We start from the raw sequence: 20,301 nt of genomic DNA on the forward strand, positions 1-20,301 counted from the left end.
TGGGAGTGGTAGTGGTGCTCAAGTGGTGAGGGCTAGGACAAGGGCTAGTATTGGTATCAGAATGAATAGAAGTGGGGAAGAGGTAGAGGGTCGGATGGGCTCTTTGGTAAATAGTTTCAGTCCGTCCGCAAATGGTTGAAGTAGGCCAAAAGGCCTGACAACGTTAGGGCCTTTGCGGGATTGTATGTAGCTTAGGATTTTCCGTTCTACTAGGGTTAGGAAGGCTACGGCAATCAGGATTGGGATGATGTATAGGAGGGATATAATGAGGCAGCTTAGTGTTGTTATTTGAATCATGGGTGAAGCTAGGGAGAGGATTTGAACCTCTGGGGAAAGGGCTTAAGCCTTCTGCACTTGCCGGGCTCTGCCACTCTAGCTGGTCCTTTTCTAGGATTGAAAGTGGTGGGGGAAGGCCCTCTTCACGGTTTAGTTGGTTTCACTGCTTAGAGGGGGGGGGCGTGCTTGTGGTATTGGCCCCACTTTCCCGGTCCTTTCGTACTGGGGAGAGTGTGTCATAGATAGAAACCGACCTGGATTGCTCCGGTCTGAACTCAGATCACGTAGGACTGTTAATCGTTGAACAAACGAAACCTTAATAGTGGCTGCACCATTAGGATGTCCTGATCCAACATCGAGGTCGTAAACCCCCCTGTCGATATGGGCTCTTGAGGGGGATTGCGCTGTTATCCCTGGGGTAGCTTGGTCCATTAATCAATTATATTGGGTCTGGTCACTGTTAGCACTTTGAGGGGTAGCTCTAGGTAAAGAGGTATGGTCTTGTTTTTGGAGGATTTGTTCTCCTCCAAGGTCGCCCCAACCGAAAAATATCGACCAGGCTCTGCGATGGTAGTGGCCCCAGTGGGGTTGATTGAGGATTCGCGGTGGTCGTTGATTTTTAAGTTCCACAGGGTCTTCTCGTCTTATGTTCACATCCCCGCTTTTGCACGGGGAGATCAATTTCACTGATTATCTGTGAGAGACAGTTAAGACCTCGTTTAGCCATTCATACAAGTCTCGATTTATGGGACAATTGATTGCGCTATCTTTGCACGGTTAGGATACCGCGGCCGTTAAACCTAAGTCACCGGGCAGGCATCACCTTCAATACTTGTTTAATTTGCTGAAGGCTATGTTTTTGGTAAACAGTCGGGCCTTATTAATTTGCCGAGTTCCTTTCACAGATTTTAATCGCTCTTATAGGCGCTCCTGAGTCGGGTTAACAGGGTTAGTTAATACGTGGTCTTGTAGGGGTTTTTGTATCTGTCTAGGTCTGTTAATAATGTTTCTATGTAAGCTTGCGCCGTTAGAGGGGTGTGGCCCTGTACATGAGGGGCCTAGGATGATTCCTAGGATTGTTATGAGGATGGCAGCGGTTTTGGTGATAAGGGGTATGGTTATTGGGGGGGTTTTGGTTGGTGTGATGAAAGAGGTAATGATTATTCCTGCTGTAATGTTGCCTAGGGCGAGTCGGGTTAGGGGGGCGGTGATTAGTGGGTTGTTTTCGTTTATTGATACTATTGGGGGGATTCGGGTTTGTCCAGCTTGGACTAGGATGGTTATGCAGATGCTGTAGGTTGCGGTGAATGCTGTGGCTATAAGGGTTAGGAGTAGGGCTCAAGTATTTAGGTATGATGTGTTTAAGCTTTCGATGATGAGGTCTTTTGAGTAGAATCCGGCTAGGAATGGGGTTCCTATCAGCGCCAGGTTTCCGATGGTTAGGCAGGAAGTAGTGACTGGGAGTATTTTCTGTAGGCCTCCTATCTTTCGGATATCTTGTTCTCCGTTTAGGTTGTGGATGATAGACCCTGAGCATAGGAATAGTATGGCTTTAAAGAAGGCATGGGTTGAGATGTGTAGGAAGGCTAGTTGTGGGAGGTTTAGTCCGATAGTGACTATTATTAGTCCTAGTTGGCTGGATGTTGAGAAAGCAATGATTTTTTTGATGTCATTTTGGGTTAGGGCGCATGTGGCAGCGAATAGGGTTGATAGAGCACCTAGGCATAGGCAGGCAGTTAGGGCTGTCTGGTTGGTGGCTAGCAGGGGGTGCATGCGGATGAGCAGGAAGATTCCGGCTACTACTATGGTACTGGAGTGCAGTAGGGCTGATACTGGGGTGGGGCCTTCTATTGCTGCGGGCAGTCATGGGTGGAGTCCAAATTGGGCGGATTTTCCTGCGGCTGCGAGGATTAATCCTATGAGGGGGAGGATTGGGGTTTGGTGGGGGTGTACGGCTTGTTGGATCTCTCAGGTGTTGAATGTTGAAGCTAGTCATGCTATGCTCAGGATCAGTCCGATGTCTCCGATTCGGTTGTAGATTACGGCTCGTAGGGCGGCGGTGTTGGCATCTGCTCGGCCTTGTCATCAGCCGATGAGAAGGAAGGACATGATTCGTACTCCTTCCCAGCCTACGAATAGGAGGAATATGTTGTTTGCGGTTGTTAGGAGGAGTATGGCGACTAGGAATGTCAGTAGGTAGGTGAAAAATTTTGTTACGTATGGCTCTGAGGCCATGTATCATATGGCGAATTGTAGGATTGATCATGTTACAAATAGGGCGATTGGAAGAAATGTTATTGAGTATTGGTCTATTTTTAGGCTCAGGGGGATTTTAAAGTTTATAATGAATTTTCACTCCCAGTGGCAGGTGACAGATTCTACTCCCGAGTAGATGAATGCGGTTGTAGGGGCTAGGCTAATTAGGAATGCGGTTTTAACAGCGCGGGTGGTGGCTTGTGGGGTGTTTTTAAAGTTTTTAAATAGAAATGGCAGGATGATTGGGGTTAGGAGGATTGTCAGCGTGAGTAGTGTGAGGGAGTTGATTAGTAGTGTGGGGTTCACTACTTTTACTTGGATTTGCACCAAGATGGGTGGTTCCTAAGACCAGTGGATTGCTGTTATCCTTTAAAAGTAAGGGGGCTGAGGTTTTAGGCTCAGATGTAAGAGTTAGCAGCTCTTGTTGGTTAAACCCTCCCCTCGGCAGGTAAGAAGGTTTGAACTTCTATTCTTAGAATCACAGTCTAATGTTTGGTTTAAACTATACTTGCATGAGGGGATTCCGGAGATCAGTTCGGGTTTGAGGATTAGGAGGAATATTGGGATAATGTGGAGTGTTATGAGCAGGTGTTCTCGCGTGGTTGAGTTTTGCATAGATGTGATGTGGGAGGGGATTGAGCCTCGTTGGGTCATTAGTAGTATGAATAAGGTGTAGGAGGCGGTTAGTAGGGTTGCGATTCCTGTTAGGATGATCGTGAAGGCAGATCAGTTGAATAAGGTGATTATAATGGTTAGCTCTGCTATGAGGTTTGTTGTTGGGGGTAAGGCTATGTTTGTTAGATTGGCCAGCAATCATCAGGTAGCTATGAGTGGTAGGAGAGGTTGTAGGCCTCGTGTGAGTAGTAGAATTCGGCTGTGCGTACGTTCATAGTTTGTGTTGGCTAGGCAGAATAGTATGGAGGAAGTTAGTCCATGGGAAATTATTAGCATCATTGCCCCTGAGAATGATCAGTGGGTTTGGATTATTCCTGCGGCGATAACTAGGCCTATGTGGCTAACGGATGAATAAGCGATTAGTGATTTTAGGTCTGTCTGTCGTAGGCAGATTGAGCTAGTCATTAGGGCGCCTCATAGGGCCAGGGTTAGGAAGGGGTAGTGCAGGAGGTTGGACAGTGGGCCCATAAATAGAGTGACTCGTATAATTCCGTATCCTCCTAGCTTTAGTAGTAGGGCGGCGAGGAGTATTGAGCCTGCGATGGGTGCTTCTACGTGGGCTTTTGGCAGTCAGAGGTGTAGGCCGTATAGTGGGGCTTTTACTATGAATGCTATGAGCAGTGCTAGACCTGATAGTATTCCTGTCCATGAGGTGGATAGGGTTGGGTGGGTTAGTTGTAGGGTTGGCAGGTGCAGGGTGCCAATTTTCACGTATAGGTGTATGATTGTGATTAGCAGGGGTAGAGAGCTTACTGGCGTGTAGAATAGCAGGTAGATGCCAGCGCTTAGGCGTTCTGGTTGGTTCCCCCATCGGGTGATTAAGATTAGGGTGGGAATGAGGGTTGCTTCAAATGAGATGTAAAATAGTGCTAGTTCTGTGGTGGAAAAGGCTAGTAGGATGAATGGCTGGACTGCGACTAAGGTTGAGATAAAGATTCGTTTGCGTTGTAGGGGTTCTTGTTGCAGGTGGTTTTGGCTTGCTATGATTATGAGTGGGAGTAGTCAGCAGGATAGTACTAGGAGGGGGGATGAGATTTGGTCAATTCCTGTTCAGTTGGATAAAAATTTGTAGGGGTAGTAGGTTGGGATTAATCACTGTAGGCTTAGGGCAGCGATTAGGAGGCTGTATAAGGTGGTGTTAGTCCATAGAAATTTTGGTGGAGACAGAAGGGCTGTTGGAAGAAGTATGATTGTGGGTAGGATGATTTTTAGCATTGCAGGAGGTTTAGGTTGTGTAGATGGTCGGAGCCATGTGTGCGGGTGGAGGCTACTAGGATGGCCAGGCCTGTGCCCGCCTCACACGCTGAGAAGGTTAGCATGAGAATTGGTACCATGGTGAATGAGGAGACTTGGTTTTCGATGGATCATATTGATAGGCCTACGAATATCGATAATATTATGCTTTCAAGGCATAGTAGGGCGGATACTAGGTGGGTTCGGTGGAAGGCTAGTCCTAGTCCGCTGAAAATGAAGGCTGAGTAGAAGCTTAAATGTAGGGGCGACATAAGAAAGTTACAGGGTTGGCTGTAATCTGCTGGGTCGAAACCAGCTATCTTTTTGGTTAGACTAACTTTCTGTTATTCTGCTCATTCTAGGCCCCCTTGAATTCACTCGTAGGCCAGTCCGAGTGTTAGGAGAAGGAGGATCACTACAGTTCAGGTGAGGGTCATTAGGGGGGATTGGAGTTGGACGGCTCATGGCAGGGGGAGTAGGAGGGCGATTTCTAGGTCGAATAGGACGAACAGGATGGCTACTGAGGAAGAATCGGACTGAGAATGGTAATCGAGCAGATCCAAGTGGGTCGAATCCACATTCGTACGGTGAGAGTTTCTCTGAGTCGGGGTTTATTTGGGCGAGTCAGAAGTTTAATGCGGTTAGGGCGGCGCTTAGGATTGATGATAGGGCGAATATGAACATGAGTGCGTTCATTGCTCTCCTCTGGGTTTATACCAGATTCTAGAGATTGGAAGTCAATTGTAATTAATATACTAGAAGAGCAAGATCCTCATCAGTAGATGGTTATGTAGAGGAATAGTCAGATGATGTCTACGAAGTGTCAGTATCAGGCTGCTGCCTCGAATCCGAAGTGGTGGTCTGATGTAAAGTGGAACTTGATCAGTCGGAAGAGGCAGACGGTCAGGAAGGAGGATCCGATGATTACGTGGAGTCCGTGGAATCCAGTGGCAACGAAGAAGGTAGATCCGTAGACGCTATCGGCGATTGAGAATGGGGCTTCGTGGTATTCTATTGCTTGTAGGGCTGTGAAGTAGAATCCCAGGAGGATCGTTAGGGTTAGGGCGTGGATGGCGTGTTTTCGGTTTCCTTCTGTGATGCTGTGATGGGCTCACGTTACGGTAACGCCTGAGGCTAGTAGGATGGCTGTGTTTAGTAGGGGGACTTCTATCGGGTTGAGTGGTTTAATTCCTGTTGGGGGTCATTGGCCTCCTAGTTCTGGGGTTGGGGCCAGGCTCGAGTGGAAGAACGCTCAGAAGAACCCTAAGAAGAAGAATGCTTCGGATGTGATGAAAAGGATTATGCCGTATCGTAGGCCTTTTTGGACTGTGGGAGTGTGATGGCCTTGGAAGGTGCTTTCTCGTACAATGTCTCGTCATCATTGGAGTATTACTAGGAGTATTGAGATGAGGCCTAGGGTTAGTAGTATGGATGAGTTGTAGTGGAATCACATGATTAATCCTGAGGTTGTGAGTAGGGCGGCGGCTGCCCCGAAGATTGGTCAAGGGCTTGGGTCAACTATGTGGTATGAGTGTGCTTGGTGTGCCATTAGATGTTTTCTTGTAAGTATAGGCTTAGAAGGAGCACGAAGACGTAGGCCTGGATTATGGCTACTGCTACTTCTAGGATGGTTAGGAGTAGTAGGATGATTATTGTTAGGATGGATACTGCAGGAAGGGTGGGTATTAATGTAATGGAGGCTGTAGAGACGAGTTGGATGAGTAAGTGTCCTGCTGTAAGGTTGGCTGTAAGGCGGACTCCGAGGGCTAGGGGGCGGATTAGTAGGCTGGTTGTTTCGATCAGGATTAGTGTGGGGATTAGGGGTGTAGGGGTACCTTCGGGTAATAGGTGGGCTAAAGAGGCTGATGGTTGGTTTCGTAGGCCTGTTAGTAGTGTGGCGAGCCATAGTGGGAAGGCTAGGGCTATGTTCATAGATAGTTGGGTGGTTGGGGTGAATGTATATGGAAGGAGGCCTAGAAGGTTGATTGTAAGAAGTATGATTATTAGGGATGTAAATATTATGGCTCATTTGTGGCCATTTTTGTTGAGTGGGACTATTAGTTGTTTTGTGATTAGGTGAAGGAGTCATGTTTGGATAGTAGAAAGGCGGTTGTTGATTCATCGGTTGTTTGGGGACGGGAATAGTAGGGCTGGGAAGAGTAGGGATAGTAGGATTAAGGGGATGCCAAATAGATTGGGGCTGGAAAATTGGTCACAGAAGCTTAGGTTCATGGTCAGGATCATGGTGTGGGTTTGGTAATGAGGGAGGTCTTATTTGATGGGGGGTTGGTTGTGGTGAAGGCTAGTAGTTTTGGTTGGATGAGGAGTGCTAGGGTTAATCAGGTTATAATTATGATTGAAAATCATGGTGCGGGGTTAAGCTGTGGCATATCATTAAGGAGGGGGAAGTCCCTCTTTGGCTAGCTTAAAAGGCTAGTGCTGTTGCATAGCTTCTTAATGATTAGGATGATGATAGAAGGGACGATCAGGCCTCGAAATGTGGGAGTGGGGTTGATTCTACTACAATGGGTATGTAGCTGTGATTAGCCCCGCAAATTTCTGAGCATTGTCCGTAAAAATTCCCAGGCCGGGTGGTAATGAATGAAGTTTGGTTTAGTCGGCCTGGGATTGCGTCTGTTTTAACTCCGAGCGTTGGGACTGCTCAGGAGTGGAGTACGTCTCCTGCAGTAATGATCACGCGGATGGGGGATTCTATTGGGATAACTACGCGGTGGTCAACTTCTAGCAGTCGGAAGTGGCCGTTGGGTAAGTCTGGGGTGGGCACTATGTAGGAGTCGAAGGATAGGTCTTTGAAGTCTGTGTATTCGTAGCTTCAGTATCATTGGTGGCCGATGGCTTTTAGGGTGAGGTCTGGTTCATCGATTTCGTCCATTATGTAGAGGATTTGTAGGGATGGGAGGGCGAGGAGTACCAGGACGATAGCAGGTAGGATTGTCCAGATCAGCTCTACTTCTTGGGCGTCTACAGCATTGGACGAGAGTTTTTCTGTTAGTATGTGGGCTAAAAGGTAGAGAACTAGGCTGCAGATAGCTAGGGCAACGATTAGGGCGTGGTCGTGGAATTCAACGAGTTCTTCTATGATGGGTGATGAGGCGTCTTGGAATCCTAGTTGGGAGTGGTTGGCCACATGAGATGTACAGGATTTTTACCTGTGATTTAGTCTTGACAAGGCTATGTAATTGGTTTACTAACGTCTCATAAGAAAGAAGCATGAGCGGTTAACCTCCTGGGAGACCCAGAATACTTCACCCCAGCAAACCCACTAGTAACCCCACCACACATCAAGCCAGAATGATACTTCCTATTCGCCTACGCCATCCTACGTTCAATCCCAAATAAACTAGGAGGCGTATTAGCACTGGCCGCCTCCGTACTGATCCTATTCCTAATCCCATTCCTGCACAAATCAAAACAACGAGCAATAACATTCCGACCACTCTCCCAGCTCCTATTCTGAGTACTAGTCGCCGACCTCCTCGTCCTAACATGAGTAGGAAGCCAACCCGTCGAACACCCATTCATCATCATCGGCCAACTCACTTCAATCGCCTACTTCACTATCCTCCTATTTCTCCTCCCCGCCGCAAGCGCCCTAGAAAACAAAATACTCAACTGCTAAATACTCTAATAGTTTATAAAAACATTGGTCTTGTAAACCAAAGATTGAAGACTTACCACTTCTTAGAGTACCCCAAACTCAGAAAAAAAGGACTCAAACCTTTATCTCCAGCTCCCAAAGCTGGCATTTTCAATAAACTATTCTCTGACCCTAACCCCTAAACCGCCCGAATAGCACCCCGCGACAACCCCCGCACAAGCTCCAATACAACAAACAAAGTCAACAACAGCCCCCAACCCGCCACTAAAAACATCCCTGCCCCATGTGAATAAAACATGGAAACTCCACTAAAATCCGACCGAACAACAAACACCCCAACATTATTCACAGTAGAAACCCCGAACTTCCAAGCCCCCATAAACCCCCCAAACACCAACCCCCCAAAAACAATTGCCACAAACGCTACTGCACATCCAATCACCTGTCAATCCCCCCAAGCCCCAGGGAAAGGCTCCGCTGCTAAAGCTACTGAATAAACAAACACCACCAGCATACCCCCCAAATACACCATAAACAGCACTAAAGCCACGAACGAAACCCCAAGGCCCAGCAACCACCCGCACCCCGCCACAGACGCTAACACCAAACCAACAACCCCATAATACGGCGAAGGATTCGACGCCACACCCAAAACACCCACCGCAAAGCAAATCCCTAAAAAAAACATAAAATAAGTCATTATTCCTGCCCGGACACTACCCGAGGCCTGCGGCTCGAAAAGCCGCCATTGTTCTCAACTACAGGAACTAACCGCAAGCCCCCAATAATTCTACCCCATCTATGCCATTATGCTTAACCCCCCCCCCCTCCCCCCCCGAGGCGGGGGTATTTGGTTATGCATATTCGTGCATAAATTTATATACCCCATATACATACATACTATAGTACCAGTAATATACATTATATACGGACTATCTTATAAGCAGGTGCTAAACCCATACATGTACACGGCCATTAAACCCTTAAACACACTCCTACCAAACCACCCGGCATGAATGTTCTAGGACCATACCGCACAACACCCAATACAACTCCACTCAAGCGCATAACAAGACCCCATTTTAATGAATGCTCACAGGACATGCTCCAACAACAACTCTCCACCACATATCTCATGCAGTTCGTATCAGACGGATTTATTAATCGTACTCCTCACGTGAAATCAGCAACCCGTTGCACATAATGTCCGGTATGACTAGCTTCAGGCCCATACGTTCCCCCTAAACCCCTCGCCCTCCTCACATTTTTGCGCCTCTGGTTCCTCGGTCAGGGCCATCCATTGGGTTCACTCACCCCTCCTTGCCCTTCAAAGTGGCATCTGTGAGTACTTTCACCTTCTCAATGCGTAATCGCGGCATGTTCCAGCTTTTTGGCGCCTCTGGTTCCTCTTATTTTTTCCGGGGTTACCTCACAGGTGGCTATTCCCAGTGATCTCGGGGGTCCCACAATCTAAGCCTGGACACACCTGCCTCACGGCCTATCCTATATTTCAAGGGTCCCTCGATGAGACGGTTGGCGTATATGGGGAATCATCCTGACACTGATGCACTTTGACCACATTCAGTTAATGTTACCTCCACCCTCCGGGTTAAATGGGGCTATTGGATGAATGCTCGTTGGACATAGCACAAAACAACAAATCATTAAGCGCAACCCCTGCGCTTCACAAACTAAACCAGTAAACTTTCGCTAACCACCATGTAGCATAAACCTTCATCGCCCAATCCCAGCAAACTACCTCTAAAACTCCATTAATCATCCCTTCCATGACATCATCGGAACGATGTACATATACACACAAACACATACAAAATAACTTAAACTTATTAGAGAAACTCCAGTACTAAAAATAGTAAACACAAGCAATAATTTCATATACTTCACTCTCACTCACCACTCAACTATCAGCTAACCACACCCCCGTCCACATAGCTTAACACAAAGCATGGCACTGAAGTTGCCAAGATGGCATAAAACATGCCTGCGGACAAAAGACTTAGTCCTAACCTTACGGTTGGTTTTTGCTAAATATATACATGCAAGTATCCGCGCCCCAGTGTAAACGCCCTCGACCACCTACCCCCATACAGGCCTTGAGGAGCGGGTATCAGGCACACCCAAGTAGTAGCCCAAGACGCCTCGCTAAGCCACGCCCCCACGGGTATTCAGCAGTAATTAACATTAAGCAATGAGTGCAAACTTGACTTAGTTATAGCAACAGCCTAACTTCAAGGGTTGGTAAATCTTGTGCCAGCCACCGCGGTCATACAAGAAACCCAAATCAACCGTCCTATTGACACGGCGTAAAGAGTGGTAAAATGCCTATCCTAGCTAACTAAGATCAAAATGCAACTGAGCTGTCATAAGCCCAAGATGCACCTAAACACACCATTAAGATGATCTTAGGAACTAACGACTGATTTAAACCCACGAAAGCCAGGGCCCAAACTGGGATTAGATACCCCACTATGCCTGGCCCTAAATCTTGATACTTACTTTACCGAAGTATCCGCCAGAGAACTACGAGCACAAACGCTTAAAACTCTAAGGACTTGGCGGTGCCCCAAACCCACCTAGAGGAGCCTGTTCTACAATCGATAATCCCCGATTAACCCAACCACCCCTTGCCAACACAGCCTACATACCGCCGTCGCCAGCCCACCTCGAATGAGAGCACAACAGTGGACACAATAGCACCCCGCTAATAAGACAGGTCAAGGTATAGCCTATGGAGTGGAAGAAATGGGCTACATTCCCTATTCATAGGGCACACGGAAAGAAGCGTGAAACCACTTCTGGAAGGCGGATTTAGCAGTAAAGTGGGACAATAGAGCCTACTTTAAGCCGGCCCTGGGGCACGTACATACCGCCCGTCACCCTCCTCAAAAGCCACATCCCACATAACTAATACCATAAATACGCTGAAGATGAGGTAAGTCGTAACAAGGTAAGTGTACCGGAAGGTGTACTTAGAATATCAAGACGTAGCTATAACACCAAAGCACTCAGCTTACACCTGAAAGATATCTACTAGACCGGATCGTCTTGAAGCCCCCCCTCTAGCTCAACCACACAAATAGTACACCAAAACTAAAGAATTTACTAAACTAATTAAACTAAAGCATTTTACAGTCTTAGTATAGGCGATAGAAAAGACACTTAGACGCGATAGAGACCCCAGTACCGTAAGGGAAAGATGAAATAGCAGTGAAACAATCAAAGCGACAGACAGCAAAGATCAACCCTTGTACCTTTTGCATCATGGTTTAGCGAGAACAACCAAGCAAAGTGAACTAAAGTTTGCCCCCCCGAAACCCAAGCGAGCTACTTTCAAGCAGTTAAAGAGAGCGAACCCGTCTCTGTTGCAAAAGAGTGGGATGACTTGTCAGTAGAGGTGAAAAGCCAACCGAGCTGGGTGATAGCTGGTTACCTGTGAAACGAATCTAAGTTCCCCCTTAATCCTCCCTACCGGACATCCTGAACCCTAATGAGATGATTAAGAGCTATTTAATGGAGGGACAGCTCCATTAAAAAAGGACACAACCTCGACTAGCGGATAATTCTTACTACTGATCCTACCGTGGGCCCTAAAGCAGCCATCAAAAAAGAGTGCGTCAAAGCTCCACCACCTAAAAATACCAAAATAAGATGATTCCCTTATCACAAACAGGTCAACCTATGAATATAGGAGAATTAATGCTAAAATAAGTAACTCAGGGCCACACCCCTCTAACGGCGCAAGCTTACATAGAAACATTATTAACAGACCTAGACAGATACAAAAACCCCTACAAGACCACGTATTAACTAACCCTGTTAACCCGACTCAGGAGCGCCTATAAGAGCGATTAAAATCTGTGAAAGGAACTCGGCAAATTAATAAGGCCCGACTGTTTACCAAAAACATAGCCTTCAGCAAATTAAACAAGTATTGAAGGTGATGCCTGCCCGGTGACTTAGGTTTAACGGCCGCGGTATCCTAACCGTGCAAAGGTAGCGCAATCAATTGTCCCATAAATCGAGACTTGTATGAATGGCTAAACGAGGTCTTAACTGTCTCTCACAGATAATCAGTGAAATTGATCTCCCCGTGCAAAAGCGGGGATGTGAACATAAGACGAGAAGACCCTGTGGAACTTAAAAATCAACGACCACCGCGAATCCTCAATCAACCCCACTGGGGCCACTACCATCGCAGAGCCTGGTCGATATTTTTCGGTTGGGGCGACCTTGGAGGAGAACAAATCCTCCAAAAACAAGACCATACCTCTTTACCTAGAGCTACCCCTCAAAGTGCTAACAGTGACCAGACCCAATATAATTGATTAATGGACCAAGCTACCCCAGGGATAACAGCGCAATCCCCCTCAAGAGCCCATATCGACAGGGGGGTTTACGACCTCGATGTTGGATCAGGACATCCTAATGGTGCAGCCGCTATTAAGGGTTCGTTTGTTCAACGATTAACAGTCCTACGTGATCTGAGTTCAGACCGGAGCAATCCAGGTCGGTTTCTATCTATGACACACTCTCCCCAGTACGAAAGGACCGGGAAAGTGGGGCCAATACCACAAGCACGCCCCCCCCCTCTAAGCAGTGAAACCAACTAAACCGTGAAGAGGGCCTTCCCCCACCACTTTCAATCCTAGAAAAGGACCAGCTAGAGTGGCAGAGCCCGGCAAGTGCAGAAGGCTTAAGCCCTTTCCCCAGAGGTTCAAATCCTCTCCCTAGCTTCACCCATGATTCAAATAACAACACTAAGCTGCCTCGTTATATCCCTCCTATACATCATCCCAATCCTGATTGCCGTAGCCTTCCTAACCCTAGTAGAACGGAAAATCCTAAGCTACATACAATCCCGCAAAGGCCCTAACGTTGTCGGGCCTTTTGGCCTACTTCAACCATTTGCGGACGGACTGAAACTATTTACCAAAGAGCCCATCCGACCCTCTACCTCTTCCCCACTTCTATTCATTCTGATACCAATACTAGCCCTTGTCCTAGCCCTCACCACTTGAGCACCACTACCACTCCCATTTCCCCTAGCAGATCTAAACCTCGGAGTTCTCTTCCTAATAGCCATGTCAAGCCTAGCCGTCTACTCAGTCCTATGATCAGGCTGAGCCTCGAACTCAAAATACGCACTAATCGGAGCCCTACGGGCAGTAGCACAGACCATTTCATACGAAGTGACACTGGCCATAATCCTGCTATCAATAATCATACTAAGCGGAAGCTACACACTCAGCTCCTTTGCCATCGCACAGGAGCCTCTATACTTCATTTTCTCCTCATGACCCCTAGCAATAATATGATACGTATCCACCCTAGCAGAGACAAACCGAGCTCCTTTTGACCTCACAGAGGGTGAATCTGAGCTAGTCTCAGGGTTTAACGTTGAATACGCCGCAGGACCCTTCGCCTTATTCTTCCTAGCTGAATATGCGAACATTATGCTAATAAATACACTTACAGCCATCATATTCCTAAACCCAAGCGCCCTAGGGCCACCCACAGAACTATTCCCCGTCATCCTAGCCACAAAAGTCCTCCTACTATCTTCTGGTTTCTTATGGGTCCGAGCTTCATACCCACGATTCCGATATGACCAACTAATGCACCTACTATGAAAAAACTTCCTACCCCTCACACTAGCTCTGTGCCTCTGACACATCAGCATACCTATCTGCTATGCAGGCCTACCTCCTTACATAAGGAAATGTGCCTGAACTACAAAGGGTCACTATGATAAAGTGAACATAGAGGTATAACAGCCCTCTCATTTCCTGTTGACCTTAGAAAAGTAGGAATTGAACCCACACAAGAGAAATCAAAATTCTCCATACTTCCCTTATATTATTTTCTAGTAGAGTCAGCTAATCAAGCTATCGGGCCCATACCCCGAAAATGATGGTTTAACCCCCTCCTCTACTAATGAACCCTTACGCGACCCCAATCATAACCTTCAGCCTCATCTTGGGCACCACAATCACAATTTCCAGCAACCACTGAGTTCTGGCCTGGACAGGACTGGAGATCAACGCACTAGCCATCATTCCCCTAATTGCCAAATCCCACCACCCACGAGCAGTAGAAGCCGCAACGAAATACTTCCTAACCCAAGCAGCTGCTTCCGCCCTGGTCCTATTCTCTAGCATAACCAATGCCTGAGTCACCGGCCAATGAGACATCACACAAATAAACCACCCAACCTCCTGTCTACTACTGACAGCAGCAATCGCTATTAAACTGGGCCTAGTGCCATTTCACTTCTGATTCCCAGAAGTACTACAAGGATCGCCACTAATAACAGCCCTGCTACTCTCGACCCTCATAAAATTCCCCCCACTAACCCTGCTCCTACTAACATCCAAATCCCTCGACCCAGCTCTACTCACCGCCATGGCCCTAGCCTCAACAGCACTAGGAGGCTGAATAGGACTGAACCAAACACAAACACGCAAAATCCTAGCCTTCTCGTCCATCTCCCACTTAGGCTGAATCGCCATCATCCTAGTTTACAGCCCCAAATTGGCCTTACTTACCTTCTACCTATACACAATCATAACATCAGCCGTATTCCTAGCCCTTAACAAAATCAAAGCCCTTAACCTATCCATGATCACAACCTCATGAACAAAAACCCCAGTGCTAAACGCCACCCTAATACTAGTACTTTTATCCCTAGCAGGCCTCCCCCCATTAACAGGCTTTATACCAAAGTGACTTATCATCCAAGAACTAACTAAACAGGAAATAACACCAGCAGCCATGGCAATTGCCATGCTATCACTGCTCAGCCTCTTCTTCTACCTACGCCTCGCATACCACTCAACAATTACCCTTCCCCCCAACTCCTCTAACCACATAAAACAATGATACACTAGCAAAGCCCCAAGCACACCTACTGCGGTCCTTGCCTCACTATCAATCCTCTTACTTCCCCTGTCCCCAATAATACATGCCATTGTCTAGAAACTTAGGATAACACCCCAAACCGAAGGCCTTCAAAGCCTTAAATAAGAGTTAAACCCTCTTAGTTTCTGCACATTAAGACTTACAGAATATTAACCTGTATCTTCTGAATGCAAGTCAGACGCTTTAATTAAGCTAAAGCCTCCCTAGACAGATGGGCTTCGATCCCACAAAACTCTAGTTAACAGCTAAATGCCTAAACCAATTGGCTTCTGCCTACAAAGACCCTGACGCACCCTAGTGCGCATCGATGAGCTTGCAACTCAACATGAATTTCACTACAGAGCCGATAAGAAGAGGAATTAAACCTCTGTAAAAAGGACTACAGCCTAACGCTTCAACACTCAGCCATCTTACCCGTCACCTTCATCAACCGATGACTATTTTCCACTAACCATAAGGATATTGGCACCCTGTACCTCATCTTCGGGGCATGAGCAGGAATAGTCGGCACCGCACTCAGCCTATTAATCCGCGCAGAACTAGGACAACCAGGAACTCTCCTAGGCGACGACCAAATTTACAATGTAATCGTTACCGCTCACGCCTTTGTAATAATCTTCTTTATAGTCATACCCATCATGATCGGAGGATTCGGCAACTGATTAGTCCCCCTCATAATCGGTGCCCCCGACATAGCATTCCCGCGAATAAACAACATAAGCTTTTGACTCCTCCCCCCATCATTCCTCCTCCTACTAGCCTCATCCACTGTAGAAGCTGGCGCCGGCACAGGCTGAACTGTCTACCCTCCCCTAGCAGGTGACCTTGCCCACGCCGGAGCTTCAGTAGACCTGGCTATCTTCTCACTCCACTTAGCCGGTATCTCCTCCATCCTTGGGGCCATCAACTTTATCACCACAGCCATCAACATAAAACCCCCCGCACTCTCACAATACCAAACCCCACTATTTGTCTGATCCGTACTAATTACCGCCATCCTACTCCTTCTATCACTCCCCGTACTCGCCGCCGGTATTACAATATTACTAACTGATCGAAACCTAAACACCACATTCTTCGACCCCGCTGGAGGAGGAGACCCAATCCTGTACCAACACCTATTCTGATTCTTCGGACACCCAGAAGTCTATATTCTGATCCTACCGGGGTTCGGAATCATCTCACACGTAGTCACGTACTACTCAGGCAAAAAGGAGCCCTTCGGCTACATGGGAATAGTCTGAGCCATACTATCCATCGGCTTCCTAGGATTCATCGTCTGAGCTCACCACATGTTTACAGTAGGAATAGACGTTGATACCCGAGCCTACTTTACATCAGCCACTATAATCATTGCCATCCCTACCGGAATCAAAGTATTTAGCTGACTAGCCACCCTGCACGGAGGAACAATCAAATGAGACCCCCCCCAATACTATGAGCTCTAGGATTTATCTTCCTATTTACCATCGGAGGATTAACAGGAATCGTTCTTGCAAACTCTTCCCTAGACATCGCCCTGCACGACACGTACTACGTAGTTGCCCACTTCCACTACGTCCTATCCATAGGCGCCGTCTTTGCCATTCTAGCAGGATTTACTCACTGATTCCCACTACTCACTGGGTTTACCCTACACCAAACATGAGCAAAAGCCCACTTCGGGGTAATATTTACAGGAGTAAACCTAACGTTCTTCCCCCAGCACTTCCTAGGCCTAGCAGGAATACCCCGACGATACTCGGACTATCCCGACGCCTACACACTATGAAACACCATTTCCTCCATCGGCTCCCTAATCTCAATAGTAGCCGTAATCATACTAATATTCATCATCTGAGAAGCCTTTTCGGCCAAACGAAAAGTCCTACAACCAGAACTAACTACCACAAACGTTGAATGAATCCACGGCTGCCCTCCCCCATACCATACTTTCGAGGAACCGGCCTTCGTCCAAGTACAAGAAAGGAAGGAATCGAACCCTCACATGCTGGTTTCAAGCCAACTGCATTCACCGCTCATGCTTCTTTCTTATGAGACGTTAGTAAACCAATTACATAGCCTTGTCAAGACTAAATCACAGGTAAAAATCCTGTACATCTCATGTGGCCAACCACTCCCAACTAGGATTCCAAGACGCCTCATCACCCATCATAGAAGAACTCGTTGAATTCCACGACCACGCCCTAATCGTTGCCCTAGCTATCTGCAGCCTAGTTCTCTACCTTTTAGCCCACATACTAACAGAAAAACTCTCGTCCAATGCTGTAGACGCACAAGAAGTAGAGCTGATCTGGACAATCCTACCTGCTATCGTCCTGGTACTCCTCGCCCTCCCATCCCTACAAATCCTCTACATAATGGACAAAATCGATGAACCAGACCTCACCCTAAAAGCCATCGGCCACCAATGATACTGAAGCTACGAATACACAGACTTCAAAGACCTATCCTTCGACTCCTCCATAGTGCCCACCCCAGACTTACCCAACGGCCACTTCCGACTGCTAGAAGTTGACCACCGCGTAGTTATCCCAATAGAATCCCCCATCCGCGTGATCATTACTGCAGGAGACGTACTCCACTCCTGAGCAGTCCCAACGCTCGGAGTTAAAACAGACGCAATCCCAGGCCGACTAAACCAAACTTCATTCATTACCACCCGGCCTGGGATTTTTTACGGACAATGCTCAGAAATTTGCGGGGCTAATCACAGCTACATACCCATTGTAGTAGAATCAACCCCACTCCCACATTTCGAGGCCTGATCGTCCCTTCTATCATCATCCTAATCATTAAGAAGCTATGCAACAGCACTAGCCTTTTAAGCTAGCCAAAGAGGGACTTCCCCCTCCTTAATGATATGCCACAGCTTAACCCCGCACCATGATTTTCAATCATAATTATAACCTGATTAACCCTAGCACTCCTCATCCAACCAAAACTACTAGCCTTCACCACAACCAACCCCCCATCAAATAAGACCTCCCTCACTACCAAACCCACACCATGATCCTGACCATGAACCTAAGCTTCTTTGACCAATTTTCCAGCCCCAATCTATTTGGCATCCCCTTAATCCTACTATCCCTACTCTTCCCAGCCCTACTATTCCCGTCCCCAAACAACCGATGAATCAACAACCGCCTTTCTACTATCCAAACATGACTCCTTCACCTAATCACAAAACAACTAATAGTCCCACTCAACAAAAATGGCCACAAATGAGCCATAATATTTACATCCCTAATAATCATACTTCTTACAATCAACCTTCTAGGCCTCCTTCCATATACATTCACCCCAACCACCCAACTATCTATGAACATAGCCCTAGCCTTCCCACTATGGCTCGCCACACTACTAACAGGCCTACGAAACCAACCATCAGCCTCTTTAGCCCACCTATTACCCGAAGGTACCCCTACACCCCTAATCCCCGCACTAATCCTGATCGAAACAACTAGCCTACTAATCCGCCCCCTAGCCCTCGGAGTCCGCCTTACAGCCAACCTTACAGCAGGACACTTACTCATCCAACTCATCTCTACAGCCTCCATTGCATTAATACCCACCCTTCCTGCAGTATCCATCCTAACAATAATCATCCTACTACTCCTAACCATCCTAGAAGTAGCAGTAGCCATAATCCAGGCCTACGTCTTCGTGCTCCTTCTAAGCCTATACTTACAAGAAAACATCTAATGGCACACCAAGCACACTCATACCACATAGTTGACCCAAGCCCTTGACCAATCTTCGGGGCAGCCGCCGCCCTACTCACAACCTCAGGATTAATCATGTGATTCCACTACAACTCATCCATACTACTAACCCTAGGCCTCATCTCAATACTCCTAGTAATACTCCAATGATGACGAGACATTGTACGAGAAAGCACCTTCCAAGGCCATCACACTCCCACAGTCCAAAAAGGCCTACGATACGGCATAATCCTTTTCATCACATCCGAAGCATTCTTCTTCTTAGGGTTCTTCTGAGCGTTCTTCCACTCGAGCCTGGCCCCAACCCCAGAACTAGGAGGCCAATGACCCCCAACAGGAATTAAACCACTCAACCCGATAGAAGTCCCCCTACTAAACACAGCCATCCTACTAGCCTCAGGCGTTACCGTAACGTGAGCCCATCACAGCATCACAGAAGGAAACCGAAAACACGCCATCCACGCCCTAACCCTAACGATCCTCCTGGGATTCTACTTCACAGCCCTACAAGCAATAGAATACCACGAAGCCCCATTCTCAATCGCCGATAGCGTCTACGGATCTACCTTCTTCGTTGCCACTGGATTCCACGGACTCCACGTAATCATCGGATCCTCCTTCCTGACCGTCTGCCTCTTCCGACTGATCAAGTTCCACTTTACATCAGACCACCACTTCGGATTCGAGGCAGCAGCCTGATACTGACACTTCGTAGACGTCATCTGACTATTCCTCTACATAACCATCTACTGATGAGGATCTTGCTCTTCTAGTATATTAATTACAATTGACTTCCAATCTCTAGAATCTGGTATAAACCCAGAGGAGAGCAATGAACGCACTCATGTTCATATTCGCCCTATCATCAATCCTAAGCGCCGCCCTAACCGCATTAAACTTCTGACTCGCCCAAATAAACCCCGACTCAGAGAAACTCTCACCGTACGAATGTGGATTCGACCCACTTGGATCTGCTCGATTACCATTCTCAGTCCGATTCTTCCTCAGTAGCCATCCTGTTCGTCCTATTCGACCTAGAAATCGCCCTCCTACTCCCCCTGCCATGAGCCGTCCAACTCCAATCCCCCCTAATGACCCTCACCTGAACTGTAGTGATCCTCCTTCTCCTAACACTCGGACTGGCCTACGAGTGAATTCAAGGGGGCCTAGAATGAGCAGAATAACAGAAAGTTAGTCTAACCAAAAAGATAGCTGGTTTCGACCCAGCAGATTACAGCCAACCCTGTAACTTTCTTATGTCGCCCCTACATTTAAGCTTCTACTCAGCCTTCATTTTCAGCGGACTAGGACTAGCCTTCCACCGAACCCACCTAGTATCCGCCCTACTATGCCTTGAAAGCATAATATTATCGATATTCGTAGGCCTATCAATATGATCCATCGAAAACCAAGTCTCCTCATTCACCATGGTACCAATTCTCATGCTAACCTTCTCAGCGTGTGAGGCGGGCACAGGCCTGGCCATCCTAGTAGCCTCCACCCGCACACATGGCTCCGACCATCTACACAACCTAAACCTCCTGCAATGCTAAAAATCATCCTACCCACAATCATACT

General features: G+C 47.3%; 1 long non-coding RNA gene across 1 annotated transcript; it reads left to right on the plus strand.

The window, feature by feature from the left end:
• The first annotated feature begins 5,257 nt into the window (after window positions 1-5,257).
• LOC308187517 lies at window positions 5,258-18,703 on the plus strand. Its single transcript, XR_013944756.1, has 2 exons — window positions 5,258-6,411; window positions 18,369-18,703. It is a non-coding gene; the product is annotated as an uncharacterized lncRNA (long non-coding RNA).
• Window positions 18,704-20,301: the final 1,598 nt, after the last annotated feature.

Source organism: Anser brachyrhynchus (genome assembly GCF_964034855.1).
Source record: "Anser brachyrhynchus genome assembly, chromosome: 1".
Taxonomy (NCBI): domain Eukaryota; kingdom Metazoa; phylum Chordata; class Aves; order Anseriformes; family Anatidae; genus Anser; species Anser brachyrhynchus.